Here is a 7,091-nt window from a genome sequence, read left to right on the forward strand (position 1 = left end):
ACAACTGGGATGATGACCACCTGCCTCCCATTATCCAACAGGCCAGTCACATGACAGCAAAAGCGTTCCCATCAGCAAGAAGGGAAGTAATTCTCAAGAACTTGTGCAAGTACTTATCAAGTCTTTGCTTGTGTCACATTTACTAATATTCCACTGGCCAAAGCCAGTTACATGCCAAGCCCATATATGAGGATTGGATAAATGGATTTTACCACTTGATGAGAGAAGCTGCAAAATATTGTGGCCATTTTTCCCGATATATTACAGAAATGTAAATAAATTTGTATTTTTCTGCTTTTAAAAAAAACAACTTTAGGTGCTTCCTCTTTTTACATTTTTTAAAGCTAATATATATTTACTACTTGCTAGAGGCTTTAAATATAATCTGCAGATGACTCTAAAATGTAAGTAAAATGATTATTCCCATGTTACCATTAAGGAAGCTCACTGAAGGTCACACAGCTAGTAAGTGGTGAAGCAGAGATTTTAACCCTGATCTCTCTGGCTCTACTTACTCTTAGCAGACTTTTCATCATGATTCTTCTTTCCCTCTTGTTGGGCGTTCAGATGTTCATATTCTTTGAAATTGTAGGAAATATCAGGAGGATTTCCCCAAGTTGTGTGCAGCTAGCCCTCTACTTCAATGCTTTTCTGACCCAAGGGTGATTGGACTTTACAGGAGAACCATGTCAACTTTCAAGTACACCAAATAAGATACCTTTGACTTTAGGTAATTTTGATGTTTGTATTTCCCCTAAGCCATGGGGGCAAAGGAGTGGTAGCAAGATTTCACCAAACACTAAATTAAGGATCTGGGTACCAACCCATGTGACTGCTCACAGTTTCCTCCCTCTTCCCACCAGGCATACTATTGCATTCAAACATGGTCCAGCAATCTTTCTTTTTCTGCCTCCTCTTCCTAGATCAAGTATCTTCCAGATGATTATTGTGAAATTATTCAGGTATCCTTCAGCCTTCCCCTGGCCAGTCATCTTCCCATGATTTATCGGCTGACGGTTGGTTCCTGGTGGAGCCAAGCTGATCAGACTTCAGTCTCAGGATGTGCTTTGGAGAAGGCTGTGCTAGGTTTGGTAACCCTACTTGTCAAATGGGTGATATTCAGAACAAAACAAAATAGGTATAATTAGTTGGACTAGGAAGATCATACATGAAGATTAACAATGACATCTCGGAGGAGCCTTCAAAGCTTGGCCAGGAGCTTGGCCAGGAGCTCAGATGGGCTTCTCCACATCCTAACCATCACTTCAAGAACTTAGGCTCAAAATTAGGCAACTTCCCTAAAATCTAAAACCCAGATATAGGAATGCCTCAAATGCTCAGCCTCTCAAAAATTCCCAGCCCACACAGGTGTGTTTTGGGCATTTTCCTGTGGTGTCCTGGAGTGGCTCATACCAGCTCATGAGAGCTGACGTCAAATTTTCAGGAAATTTTCAAGCCAATTGTTAAACACAGCCATTCTTAAAAATTAAATTGTGTAAACTTACAATTAAGTAAATTACATGAAAAAGGCAATAAATTCTCAAAACTCATTACTTCCTATTTATTCTACTACCTTTTTACTGTTCTCTGTGATCGTGCGGTTATTTCTATCCGTTTTTTCAGTATGGTGGAAACAGCATATCACGGTGTGCTATTGCACATTTCTTCCCAATTCTGTAGTCCGTGACATCAAAATGGTAGCTTGGAATCAACCCTGGTGGGAATATTTACACCTTGGAAATCTGCAAATGGTACAAATCAGGGCTTGATTTATTGGCTCGTTGATTGCCTAGACTTAAGAAAGTGATGGAGAAGATGTGAATAATGCATATTAAACTTAAACGTGTGTCATGTCCGTAACTGTTACATTGTGAATAGTAAAAAAAGGCTTAGGAAATTCTCCCGGTATTTGAAACTATCATCTGATTCACCAAGCAATCACTCATGTCATTGAAGAGCAAGTGAAAATACTGACATACATCTTTATTATATCACTTTCTTTTTTCTTGTTAATGTAAAGGAAAATATCAACCAACATTCATGTTGTAACCACACTCATTTATCTATTCCAACCATAGATTGAGTACAGATACAAGAATCTTGCAAAAATCAACAAAGCCTTGTGTGAGAATCTATTGACTGTATGGAGTTTATAATAAAGAGTATAATTTGTTATTATCTGTAAATTGGGTACTATAGATCCTTTATATTGGTAAGATTTATATCAAACATCTACATGCAGTATATCTATATATGCATTCATTTTTCCCCAGAGAGCAATTGTTAAATATTTACCAACCCTCTTTCTGAAGATGTTGAAGTGTGAGGATGTGGTGGGTCCTCCTAGGTGAAATTCTGGGTTTCCCTGGGTCTTCTAGTAGGAAATGTGATCAAGTGTGCTGACCACATAGGAGTGAAAAATCTGTAGTCATCTCTGTGGATGAGATCAAGGGACAGCAAAACTTTCTGCTGGTGTGGGTAACGTGGTGATGGCCATGGTCAGTAAGGCGAGCCAGAGCTCAGAAGGAAGGTGCATCCAGCGGTGGTCATGTGACAACAGAAGTCACGCCAGAGCAAAGATGGCTTGTTTCTTTATTTTGAAGATAATGCCAGGGTTGTAGTAAGCAATAAAGGTGTGATGAAAGGTTCTGCCATCACAGGGCCAGTTGCAAAGGAGTATGCAGCCGTGTGGCCCAGGCTGACGTCCAATGCTGGCAGCACTGCATGGATCTTTGGCGTATTCGTAAAAAATTAAAAAAAAAACATTAAACTCTGCCCCCGCCTCCCAAAACACCCACCAAAAACCATTTACCACCACACTGTTGGCATATTCCCACTACTCTCTTACTGGTCACATAGAAGTTGGTGGATTTTCCTCCTCGATCTGTGTACTTGAGAATACCATTTTTCCTTTTATCCTTGGCTCCCCTCAGTCAGAGAAGGCCCTATAAATGAGCACATTCTGCCAGCTGGGGATGTCCACAGTAAAAAAAAAAAAAGACCTCCCTGCAATCTGAGGCTTTCATAGGAAGAACTGAAACCTGAGCAGGTAGAGGACAGCATTAGCAGTTCCTGGGTCTCATTTTAGGTCTCCGGTAAGTGAATGTCTTGTTCACCACTAAGGGCATTTGAGAATTTTTGCATTTACATTTACCAAAGTAACAGGGACGACAAACATTTATCTGCTTTATCATTTACAAAGCACATCTACATTTCTTAGCTTATTTTGTACTTCCAAAGATTTCTGTTTCTAGCAATTCACATGCAGCTGGAGAGGGGGCTAGTTACCACAGACACTGGCTCGCTCTCCAGGGTGTAGCAGCCTTTCGGACATGGTATTTTACTTGCCCTTTTCTATTCTCTTTTATTATACTCAATCTGCAGTGAATTCACGGCAGGAAACAAAATCCCGGAAAGGGGTTATTAACGGTTCCAATAGAGAGTAATCCCACTTGCCAAAAGTAAGTAGGATGTGGTTACCTTTGATTTTGTTTCTCTCCCCAGGGGTCATGGGTGTGGAAGGAGAGCCATAGTACATTGACGGCAGAAATTGGTTGCTTCAAGTGTTACGGAGCGAGTTTCTTAGCACTTCCTAAATCCTGTACCTGTCATAGCTTTCTTCATATGGTAAATTAAAAAACACATTGATATTACAATAAAGGAAAATACCACCCGACCCGGTTATTTTGTTTTGTTGTTGTGATCCACATCATAGCATGTAAGGTTTGTCTTGGAAAAGTCTTCATAGAGTAAGGAATGAATTAAGACAAAAGTCCATGGTGACTCACTGGTAATAGTTCAAGCCTGTTAAAAACAACTGGGAGAGGTCTTTACTGTACACAGGGCTTTGGGAGTTTGCCTATTTTCCAGTTAACATGATTGATTTTTCAGAGCTATGTGGGATCCCCTCAGACCCACAAATGGTCATTTGCGACTGAAAGAACTGATTTGATGGCCTCCAATGGTCAAACTAAACCAGATTGTTATCACATCTTAACTCTATGCTGCATGAGCTTGGATTGTCTACAGTGGCATCCTTGGTGCACTTTAGAATGAAAAAAATTCAATTTCAAGAGTAAACACAGAGAACAAAAATAGTTCAGAGGACAGCTTATACAGATAACAAAGCCAGCAAATACAACCGAAGGTTGCCACACTGAAGCAGTATTTTATATAGCCAAGGATTGCCAAATATGTTTTTTCACCAAGATCTGCTTTTTTTTCTCTTTAGTTATTGATTAGCTTTGCGAAGGAGAGAATATTGACATGTGCAGAAGAGCGTAACACATTGAAATAGTTTTAGATAGAGTATCTGTGGCAGGTCTTCGTGTTTAGATTTAAGTGGGAACCACTGTGGGTTCTGAAATAGCTTCTATAACCAGTTTCATCACAGACCTAATCATCCAAGATATCATTCCCTGTAATTTGACTGAAAAGCAGTGAGACAGCAAAAGCTTCAATTCTTGAAAAGGATTTAGCGGCCAGCCATCTTATGGTTATTAAAGATGTTCTTGGGCCGTCTCCTCCCCTCTCTCTTTACTCCAGCCATGACTAAATAAATCCAGAGGCTTGAATCAAACATGGAAAAGGGGAGCAACAAGCAAGGGACCAGAACAGATTCCTGGGGAAACAGTTTGGTTAAAAAAATATTAAACAAGGCTTTACTGTCCTATAGAAGTTCTAGTCTCAAATGACTGAGAACCTCAAAAGTGAAATATTAAAAAAAATTTTTTTTTCAGAGGACAAGTAAGGACACTCTTAGGCCAGACAATAGTGGAAAGAACCTAGCATTAGTTAAATGAAGACCTGGCTCTTGGAGCTTCATCTCCACTGCGTGACCTTGAATGAGACTCTTAACCTCTCTTAGCCTTGATCCCTGGTTTGAGGCTATGTTTGCCTTCAGCTCCTTTCACTCCCTGTATTCGAAAGCTTTCCCTTTTTAAGGTTAAGATCCTTTGAATACTTGGCTTTCACATCAGGTTGTCTTAATTCTTATGCTATGGATTTTTAGCAAACATTATGGTATTTAGAAACTATATAGGTGATATTTGGGAAGGTCAGACATTTTTGGAACGTATAAACCAAAATGTAAGGACAGTACCACCCTTCAGGTAAGCCTACGTCATCAAAAACTAGCCTTCATTTCAATTATGTACATTACAGCATTAATTTTTTTTGTACTTAAATCTGACTTCTTTTTAAAAATTTTTGGGGCCGGGCGCGGTGGCTCACGCCTGTAATCCCAGCACTTTGGGATGCCAAGGCAGGCGGATCGTGAGGTCAGGAGATCGAGACCATCCTGGCTAACACGGTGAAACCCCATCTCTACTAAAAATACAAAAAATTAGCTGGGCATGGTGGCAGGCACCTGTAGTCCCAGCTACTTGGGAGGCTGAGGTGGAAGAATGGCATGAACCCAGGAGGCAGAGCTTGCAGTGAGCTGAGATTGCACCACTGCATTCTAGCCTGGGAGACAGAGAGACTCCGTCTCAAAATATATATATATATATATATATTTTATATTCAAGAGGTAGATGTGCAGGTTTCTTACATGGGTATATTGTGTGATGATGCTAAGGTTTGAGCTTTTGTTGATTCTGTCACCCAAATAGTGAACATGGTACCCAATAGTTTTTCAACCCTTGTCTCCCTCCTTCCCTCCCTACCCCTTTTTGGAGTCCCCAGTGTCTATTGTTCCCATCTTTATATCCGTGTGTACCCAGTGTTTAGCTCCCACTTATAAGTAAGAACATGTGGTATTTGGTTTTTTGATCCTGCATTCATTCACTTGGGATAATGGCTTCAAGCTGGAGCCATGTTGCTGCAAAGGACACGATTTTGTTTTTTTATGGCTGTGTAGTATTCCATGGTGTCTGTGTACCACATTTTCTTTATTCAGTCCACGTTGATGGGCACCTAGGTTGATTCCATGTCTTTTATGGCAATAAACTTTTTAAAAAGCAGAAAGCAAGCTAGATGTATACATGTTACCCAAGTGTCTGCCCTCTCCCTTTAAGGGTCATCTTCCTCTAGGATATAGTTCTTCTGCTGTGCCTGTGTTGACCTGTGTTCCTGCCTTTGTCTTCATTGTCATTCTCTCCTCACCTTCATGCCGTCTCCTGAGACTGCCTTCACTTCTTACTTACCTGCTTTACCCTTTGTTAGAAACCACCAGTCCTCATTCTTCCAATACAGTAATGATAAGGCCCAGGCAGAGCAGGTCTCACTAAAAGCCTGGAGATATTAGAGGGTGGTTATGGTGCAGGACAGGGGAAAAATTCAATTCAAACTTTACTGTTAGAAATTTATCAGCCAACCCCACTGTAGGGGGCTTGTGGTAATGCGGGAAATAGAATAACTAAATGGAACACTTAACAGTTTCCCTTTCTTTCCCTCTCTCTTCTTAGGTCTGGAATAGGACCTTTATGACAGAGAGGGAGAGAGCATTTCAGGACAAGCAAAGGGAAGGGTGGGAGCTGCAGACAGCAAGTTGCCACTTCACAGTTTGACTGCAGCTGGCTCTACTAGCAACCATCCCCCACCTAGATGAACGTCTTTAAACAGTCCTTTGGCTCCCAGCCTCTGGGTAAGCCGACTACACTGCAACGCAAAGTCTGCTTGCTGAGGCTGGCCAAGTTCCGCATTATTCTCTGTTAGCTCTCTTACAGGTCTGTCTTTGTGAACGCTCTTTGGGGGTGTTCAACCTCCTAGTGACAGATGTGGAGTCTTAACACTTTTTAGGCCCCTTGATTTTCTTGGGGGATAAAAAGACTTTTCTGTCAACTCCTCTGTTCCAACTTGTCTGCAGATCACGTTGAAACTCCTTTTTGTCACATCCTCCAGATCACAATGAAAAGGCAGATTAACGTGATTACTGAGGTCGATCAATTCATGGCTCTTGGTTAAATGATGCCTACCATGAACCACAGGGCAGAGCTCTGCAGAGTTAGCTGGCTGCCTCATTACAATGACTTCATTTAATAAACTTGCTGTCAGCAGCTTAATCCTCAGTCAAGTAGAAGTATGAGAATCCTTGTTAGCCATGATTAGGCAACATTGAGGGTTAACAAAATTTTTCCATGCCCCAGCAT

At 41.0% G+C, this 7,091-nt stretch overlaps 1 pseudogene; it reads left to right on the forward strand.

Annotated features, from left to right (window-relative positions):
• Positions 1 to 998: 998 nt before the first annotated feature.
• On the forward strand, positions 999 to 6,509 carry LOC100602774 (annotated as a pseudogene).
• The last annotated feature ends 582 nt before the right edge of the window (positions 6,510 to 7,091 follow it).

The sequence above is a fragment of the Nomascus leucogenys genome, chromosome 22a (genome assembly GCF_006542625.1).
Source record: "Nomascus leucogenys isolate Asia chromosome 22a, Asia_NLE_v1, whole genome shotgun sequence".
NCBI classification, from domain to species: Eukaryota; Metazoa; Chordata; class Mammalia; order Primates; family Hylobatidae; genus Nomascus; species Nomascus leucogenys.